Below are 7,592 nucleotides of genomic sequence, written 5' to 3' on the forward strand. Positions count from 1 at the left end.
AAAGCATATTCCCAGGCATCAAATTAGCCCAAATCAACAGTAAAACATAATAAAATGAATAAATGAATATTCACAAAATTTCAAGGGAAAATATATTTTTTCATACTTATTTCATAGAATCATAGAATAGTTGGGGTTGGAAAGGATCTTAAGATCAACTAGTTCCAACTGTGTTGAGGACACCAGAACTGTACGCAATACTCCAAGTGAGGTCTCATGAGAGCTTAATTTGGTTGGTCAATTTTAGCATGTGTCATGTGAAAAAAAATATTTGATCACATTGCCAAAAAATGTGTTGTAATACAAACGTGTCCCGAAGCTTAATTTGAGCATTCTTTTTTTTTTTTTTAATGTTCAATTAGTTTAGAGTTTTGAGCATGAGAGAGTAAACCTTTTGATTTTATTTATAGTTTAGTAGTGCCCAAAGTGCATTGGAGGTCATAAAAACACTTCAGGATGCAAATAGTTATTTATTTTAAGCTATCTTGCTTTTAGGACTTTACAGAGCACATAGAAATGGTGGGTTGTCTTTTTTCATTGTGGAATAATAGAAGCATCTGTAGAGAGGCTACAACAGAACTATAATGAATCATCTTGAAACTGGACAACAGCATGGATTTCATTATAGAAAAAACCTCAGAGACATATTTTCGTGGCTTAGAGGATGATCAGAAGTAGCCCACAGACAACATTTATATAGACTCTATTATCCTCCAGACTTGACATAAAAGCTCCATAAGAAGCAAAGTTATTTAAAATAGTTTGATTTTTAAATTATGTCTATAAACTGTAACTTCGTCATAGGCAGTGGCAAAGTTACAAGTCGTACGGTTAGCACTCTCATTGCTAAATACTTTGTAAAACTAGATAGCTCCTCATTTTAATACCAGCACTTCTGTGTATCTGTTACAGCTAAACCCTAGGGTGAAAAATAAATAACCACCAGCTTAGAAGTGATTGATTCATTAATTCAGGCAATCTCCTGGAAATCAGGATAATGGACATGGAGTAATTGTTTTCCAAATCTGAAATACATGTTTTCTAAAAAGGTAAATTTTTAACTGCTAAAATCATATGTATACATACTATGAAATCAAAACTTGAGACATTTGCGGCTTGTAAGGAGCAATCGATTGACAGCTATAGAAGTAACAGCAGCAGAGGTATATCAAGCCTCCTTATGAAAGATTCCTTACACATTCTTAGGGGTTTTTTAACAATCCTTTGGGATTCTCTCTCTTCAGATCATGTTTTCTGTTAAGTTCTGCCAGAGGGTTCAGGCTTCAGAGAGCCGGCGTTGCCATCTGGGTCTGCAGGATTCTTTCCCACGAAAGACATTTGAAGGAAATGATTGCCAGCAATAGCGAGAAATTTGCCGTCTCTGATCAAAGCTGTTTCTTGAGGCCAGGCACGGTTTGCTGACCTACTTTGGACGAGGATTTATTCTGACATCCCAGGCTACAGCCCGCCCCTGTGAGGCTGCCAGGAGAGCCCAACGTGCAGCTGCTGATGGGACAGTGATTAATTTGATTGTCACCAGTACAGATCTGAACATCAGGCTTGTTCAGGAGGCACATAAAAGGAAACTCCGTGCAGTCACTTGGGCTTTGCTGCTAAGAGAGTGAGGGAAGCAGAAAAACAAACCCCAGCACTATTTAAGACTTCAGCTAGCCAAGCCCCTCCAGCACAGCAGTGCTGTTTGTATTGGTGTGTTGTCACTGCGTGTGTCATGGTATAACTGGACTGGGGAGGATCACTGAAAATACATGGCTGGTCCTTCACTGGGTGTGAAGCCACCATATCTCACCCAGACCACCTACAAGACAGTGGGATCAACAGGAGTGTGTCAGGGAGGTGTCCTTCTGCCCCACCAGTCAACCAGCTGGTTCTTCAAAACACTTTGACTATTTACACTGGTAGACACCATGAAGAGCCACATGGCAAAACTACCAGCTTGCAAAGTGCAACTCTTCAGATGATGATGAGCTATCCTCTGTGCACATCAGTCAGACCCCATGGCCTAGGCAAGAAATCCTGTGGGTCAAATGGTCAGCCACTGTCAACTGGGAGTAATTTCTTTTACTATCTGCAGAGGCATGCAGGTGAAATTATTACAAGACTGCAACTACTTTGTGGCAACCACAGTGACAGTACAAGGGATATTGCTATAATTGGAAATGGCTAATACAGACATATAAGATATCGCATCACAGGATCTGATTCCTTATTATCTCACTCCTTTTGTCACTATTTCAAGCTGCTCCAAAGAAACAGTGCAATGGTGCAAAGTCACCTCTCAAACTAATTTGGAGTAATGTTTGCTCTTGTTTTGCACATCATTGCTCAAACTGGAACACGATGGAGACACCTTGCCACCACTTTGTGCCATCCAATTTTGTAGCACAAGGCTGCCTGTCCACAGACATAGCTGAAAGAGTGTGCTGGGTTCGGTTGACATAGAGTTAACTTTCCTCACAGTAGCTAGCATGGGGTTATGTCTGGGATTTGTGCTGGAAACTGTTGACAGCATAGGGATGTTTTAGTTACTGCTGGGCAGTGCTTACACAGATCAAGGCCTTTTCTGCTCCTCACACCACCCCACCAGTGAGCAGGCTGGGGGTGCACAAGAAGTTGGGAGGGGACACAGCGGGCATATCTGACCCCAGCTGATAAAAGGGATACTCCACATCATATGACATTGTGCTCAGCATATAAAGCTGGCAGAAGAAGGACAAGGTTTCAAGACCTTTCACTGAGGAATGAAAGACTCCTGAAACCATGCCAATCCAAATCCCAAGATGATACAGTCATATGCACCATAAATGCTCCTTCTAGTGAACAATAATGCAGCATTATCCATGTTTTCAACTGAAGCTTTAAAAACAACTGAGTACTGAAGTGTTCAGGATAAAATGTTTGTCAATGGTACCTACTTGGAATGCTCACCTGAGCAAAGGTGAGAGCCTAGCCCTTTGGGAAAAACCTAGTCTGTGGCAGACTTTGATGCCAGAGGGTATATTCAAGACAAAAACGGGAAATAGTGCAAGCAGTTGTGAAAGTTATAATGAATTACACATTCTTGCAACAAATATAGAAGAAATATTTTTGCCAGGGATTATTTCAGCCAACAGGAAAAAAAATGAAGAAATAATACAATGTTTTAATGAAAATACCTGAAAGAAGGAAACATGAAACCTAGTCTAATCTAGCACGACTTGTTAAAGACTGGGATTAATTTCAAATGCACAAATATATATGTCCCTATGACAGAGCTAGCCAATACCATCTTTTTTTCTTGTACCTCTGAATGGGAATTGTCCACAATTGTTTGCAGGCAAGAAGAGATTGGTTTACCTCACTGACTCAGATGAGAATTTGGCTTCCTCTTGAAATTCAAAAGGAAAAATATAATGCTGCTCTTGGTAAGTTATTATCAGAAATCAAAAATATTTTCCAAGTAGTGATTTTCAGAGTTCTTTTCACTGGAAATCTTGGGTTTCTCAAAAAGCAATGCTTATACAAGCAATGATGTCTTGGACAAAGACTCTATAACAGTGCTATGTAAGTTCTCCAACCATTATTTATTCTATTAGAAAGAATTTGGAATTTATAGAAGTTCCATTCTCTCCTGGCTGGCACAGTTTTCTTATTACAAATTAATTCCCTGCCAAAAATAGTTTTGTTTTTATCTGATCATCCAAAGCAGTGCCTTTGATAGAATGGTAAAAGAATTTAATCATTTATTTATTAAAGTAATCCACAATTTGGAAGAGGAAAAAGAAGTAGGCATCCTTGTGATATTTCAAAGATGAAGTATATTGTTATAATAACCAGATACTTGGAGTTTGCTCAAGTTGGTACTATTTAAACATTAAGATCTAATTAAATATTTTAATTTGAAAGAAAATCTGTTGGCTGTTTTCCCAAAAGTATGTAAGGCTGCTATGGACAAACCAGGTAGTGGGAATCCTTCCAAGATTTTTTCCTTACAACAGTATCATCTGGGGAATGCAAACCTAGATGTAGGAAAATATTCACAGCTCAAAGTTACAGTCAGTGTCCAGTAATATATAATGATAAATATGGTATTAGATACAAGCTGAAAGGTGTGCATTACCTCCCTACTTTTATTTATTTATGCACATGGTGTTATGCTTGCATTCTGTCCAGTGGAGTTTGGTAGTGACGCAATGTGGACTCTCTCCAAAGTCTGAACACCTCCCTAACACCAATAAACAGGCTTACATTTTCCGACAGTCTGGTATCCCCCACAAAACACTTATTGAACATGACCTGCCGCAAATTAACATGTCACTCTGAATCCCAACCTCGCAGTATGAAGCCAATAAAGTCAGGTTTTATGGAGCTGAAGCCATCCCACAGCCAACACTGAGGTTTGGCCAACACAAAAAGTGGTCAAGGAAAGCTAAGGGTGGAATTTATTTTTTCACATTCCTGCCATCTTCTATAACACGAGAATCAAAGACCAAAACCAAAACTCTGTGAGTGGACTGTTAATTCCCAGAATATTGATAAGGGTCCTGTGATCCAAACTGAGCACTTTCACCAGGATTCACTTGTTATATGAGTAATATAAAGCACATGGCATAACTAAACCAAAGCTCTATTTCTAACTCTACCCTGTTTTTCAGGTTAAGCTTTTGCTTCCTTTTCACATGTTCCAGTATCTTTCTTTGTACTATGCCTGTTAATTATTTATACATCTTGTATATTTTCTCAGTCTACTAAATTGTTTTTCAAGCACGATGCAAACTTCCAAAGTCATTAGACATTTCAGTCTGCATAGAGAGACATAAACAAAGGAAACACCAACACACAGTGAGAAGGCAGTATGTTCATATATCCTGGTAACACCCAAAAAAGACATATAAGGTTCAATGGGCTAATTATACTGGACATCAAGCTAATGAAAATGAGATAAACTACTTCCCAAAAGGTTTGCAATCTCAAATATCTGAGGATTGGAATGAACCGATAAGCTTATCCCCATTTCTCTTCAGTCTTAACACAATTTGGCTGTGATCTACTTTTTGCTTTGCACTCAAGAGATTAGAATCACAGGGAAATGGAGCAGATATTTAATTAAACTATTTCCTTTTTTATGTCATTCTCTATTCCTAACCTCCTTCTGTATCTGTCTTCACTGCATAATATTTTAATCTTCATTCTCCGATGTACTTCCTCCTTTCTGGCACATGAAGTTCCTTTCATCCAGGCTCCATCCCTCCATTCCATGGTATCTTTCTAATCCTTTCTTCAATACAGTTAAGCTAATGAGAGTTTAACTGCACTTTATGGAATGGTCTGTTTCACAAGTAGGGTTCTGTCTTCAGCTATAGGTATTTCAGTAACAATCAGGTAAGTGCCCAGTAAACAGAAGTTCCACAACATTGGTGACAGATGTTCTAAGTGCCTAAAAGCAGGTTTTTGCTGTCTGGGAAATACTCCTATGCTTGAAAACCCTAGGGTTACAGTAAAAATTGCCTGATCAAGCAAAATTAAATGCAAGTTCTGTGCACGTTTGTTGAATTATTTAGCCCAGCCTCAAAAGATTTCCTGCAATAATGGCAGACTATTGCTCTATGGAAAGTTTACAGAGCCATTATTTTCTTGGTCTTTTTCTAAATACATCACAAAACAAAAATACTCCACAAATTACCCTCTTCCAGCATGTTCTTCACAAAGCCAATTCACCTGGAGTGTTCAAATTGCTGTCAATAGGAAGTGATGACGGTGAACTGCAAAACTCCAAGGAACTATAAGCAGCAACTATAACCAGATAAGAGCTTCTCTTAGTGGGTAGACGCAACTGAGGAACTGTAGTAGCAGTCTGTAATAACTGTCACTTCTGATCACCATGGGAACCAAACAGAGGTCTACTTTGCAGAAAACAGATCAGCAGTGACTCACCGACTGCTTGGGAAGCATGATTATTGAGAATCACTAGACTTGTGTGGGTGACAAGGAACAATACGCTAGTGATGCCATTTCAACTATAGTCCAATACAGCAGACTCCTCTGTTAGACACGCAGGATGAAATTAAGTAAATTAGTACTTTGCCTTTGTGTTCACTAGAGACAAATTTCACCTTTAGTTTTTTTTCTGCAGCTTCAGTCTTGTGTAGACTCTTTGCTATAAGAGCATTTCACTTTTAGTGAATAAAGTCATAACTGGGCTTAAACTGGGCTTTACCAGTTCTTCTGCAACCCTCTTAGTGACAGATTTAACCCTTGAGTGACAGATGTTTGAAGCTATGTCACTTCCTCTGAGCTACACTGTGATGTGGATGGCAGAAACAAGATGAGCAGTATCTTTGTCTGATACTGAGAAGTTGAGTCCTTAAGCTCCAGGTTCTACATTAAGAAGAAAGCAAAATAAATGCACTGCCTCATCAGTGTAAGCAAAGGATCAGTTGTGTTCAAGGTGAAATAATTTGTACTACTAGACCAAGATGTGCAATCCAACAAGATAATTGGATTGTTTTTCAGCTAGTCACAAACTGTAGTTTCAATCCTATGCTTTGATACTCTAGAATTCTTCAAAGATCAGGTGTCCAAGTTACATGAATTCAAGCATACTATTTCAGGGTTGTCAAGGGATCTCAAATTGGTGAGTCTGAGATTATAAATCCTGAAGCCACTGTCTTTGCTAAACTATTTCCACTGGCTCAACAGCTCTGGCTGGAGAAAGAGTGACAACTGCAAAGAACTGGTATTACAGCCCAAACATTTAAATGTTTCTTCTTTACAAATGGTAATTCAAGATATTTCAACAAAAACCAAACTATATTGCTTAAAAATAATTCTGCCATTCGATGTCTCCTTGTATTCTATTCTCAGTTCTCACACTGAACCATCATTTGAGTGCCTAAATATTCTCCAAGGATGCCATAAATGCACAGCTGGCAGCTGGCATATAGGGTTTCTTTTGTGTTCCTCCTCCTAACAGAAACATCCATAGATTGCAAGCTCTGAAAGAGCAGATATACTTACTTCTCCATGAAATGCCATGTGCTTTTATTAACAAAGGCTTAAGAAATTCTGCTCAGCATAGAGGAATTTTGATCAGTTCCTTAAGCACAATTTGGCCAGGACAGAATATAGCATCCTGTCACGCTGTTTCTAGATCTGTGGGTCCTTGGGAATACAACAGACAAGAGTCTGCTAATCCAAGACAAATGCATAGCCTTAGCTCTTCAATTTGATGGGTACAGAACCACATGGCATAAATGAATGCATCATCTATTGCACAGACTCCAGTCCATAATACTGAAACATTTGTCAGTTGATCAGTAAGCTTCTGAGATGAAAAGATGCAGAGGAACAAAAATATTAAGAAACCACCATACCTCCCACACATTCAGAGGATGAATCATTAAGAGACCAATTCTGCAAAGTGCTCCACACTTCTCTGCAGCCGTGCACAGGAAAAATGAAGCAGCGACGTAAACCAAGAAAAAGTACCCTTTGCAACTGTCCCATCACATGCTGCTAGGAGCTATTTCGTTTCTTTCCTCAGCCCACACGAGGGTTCAGATGTCAGCAGCAGAACAAGGGATGTTCAAATTTAG

Source organism: Melopsittacus undulatus, chromosome 5 (assembly GCF_012275295.1).
Source record: "Melopsittacus undulatus isolate bMelUnd1 chromosome 5, bMelUnd1.mat.Z, whole genome shotgun sequence".
Lineage (NCBI taxonomy): Eukaryota > Metazoa > Chordata > Aves > Psittaciformes > Psittaculidae > Melopsittacus > Melopsittacus undulatus.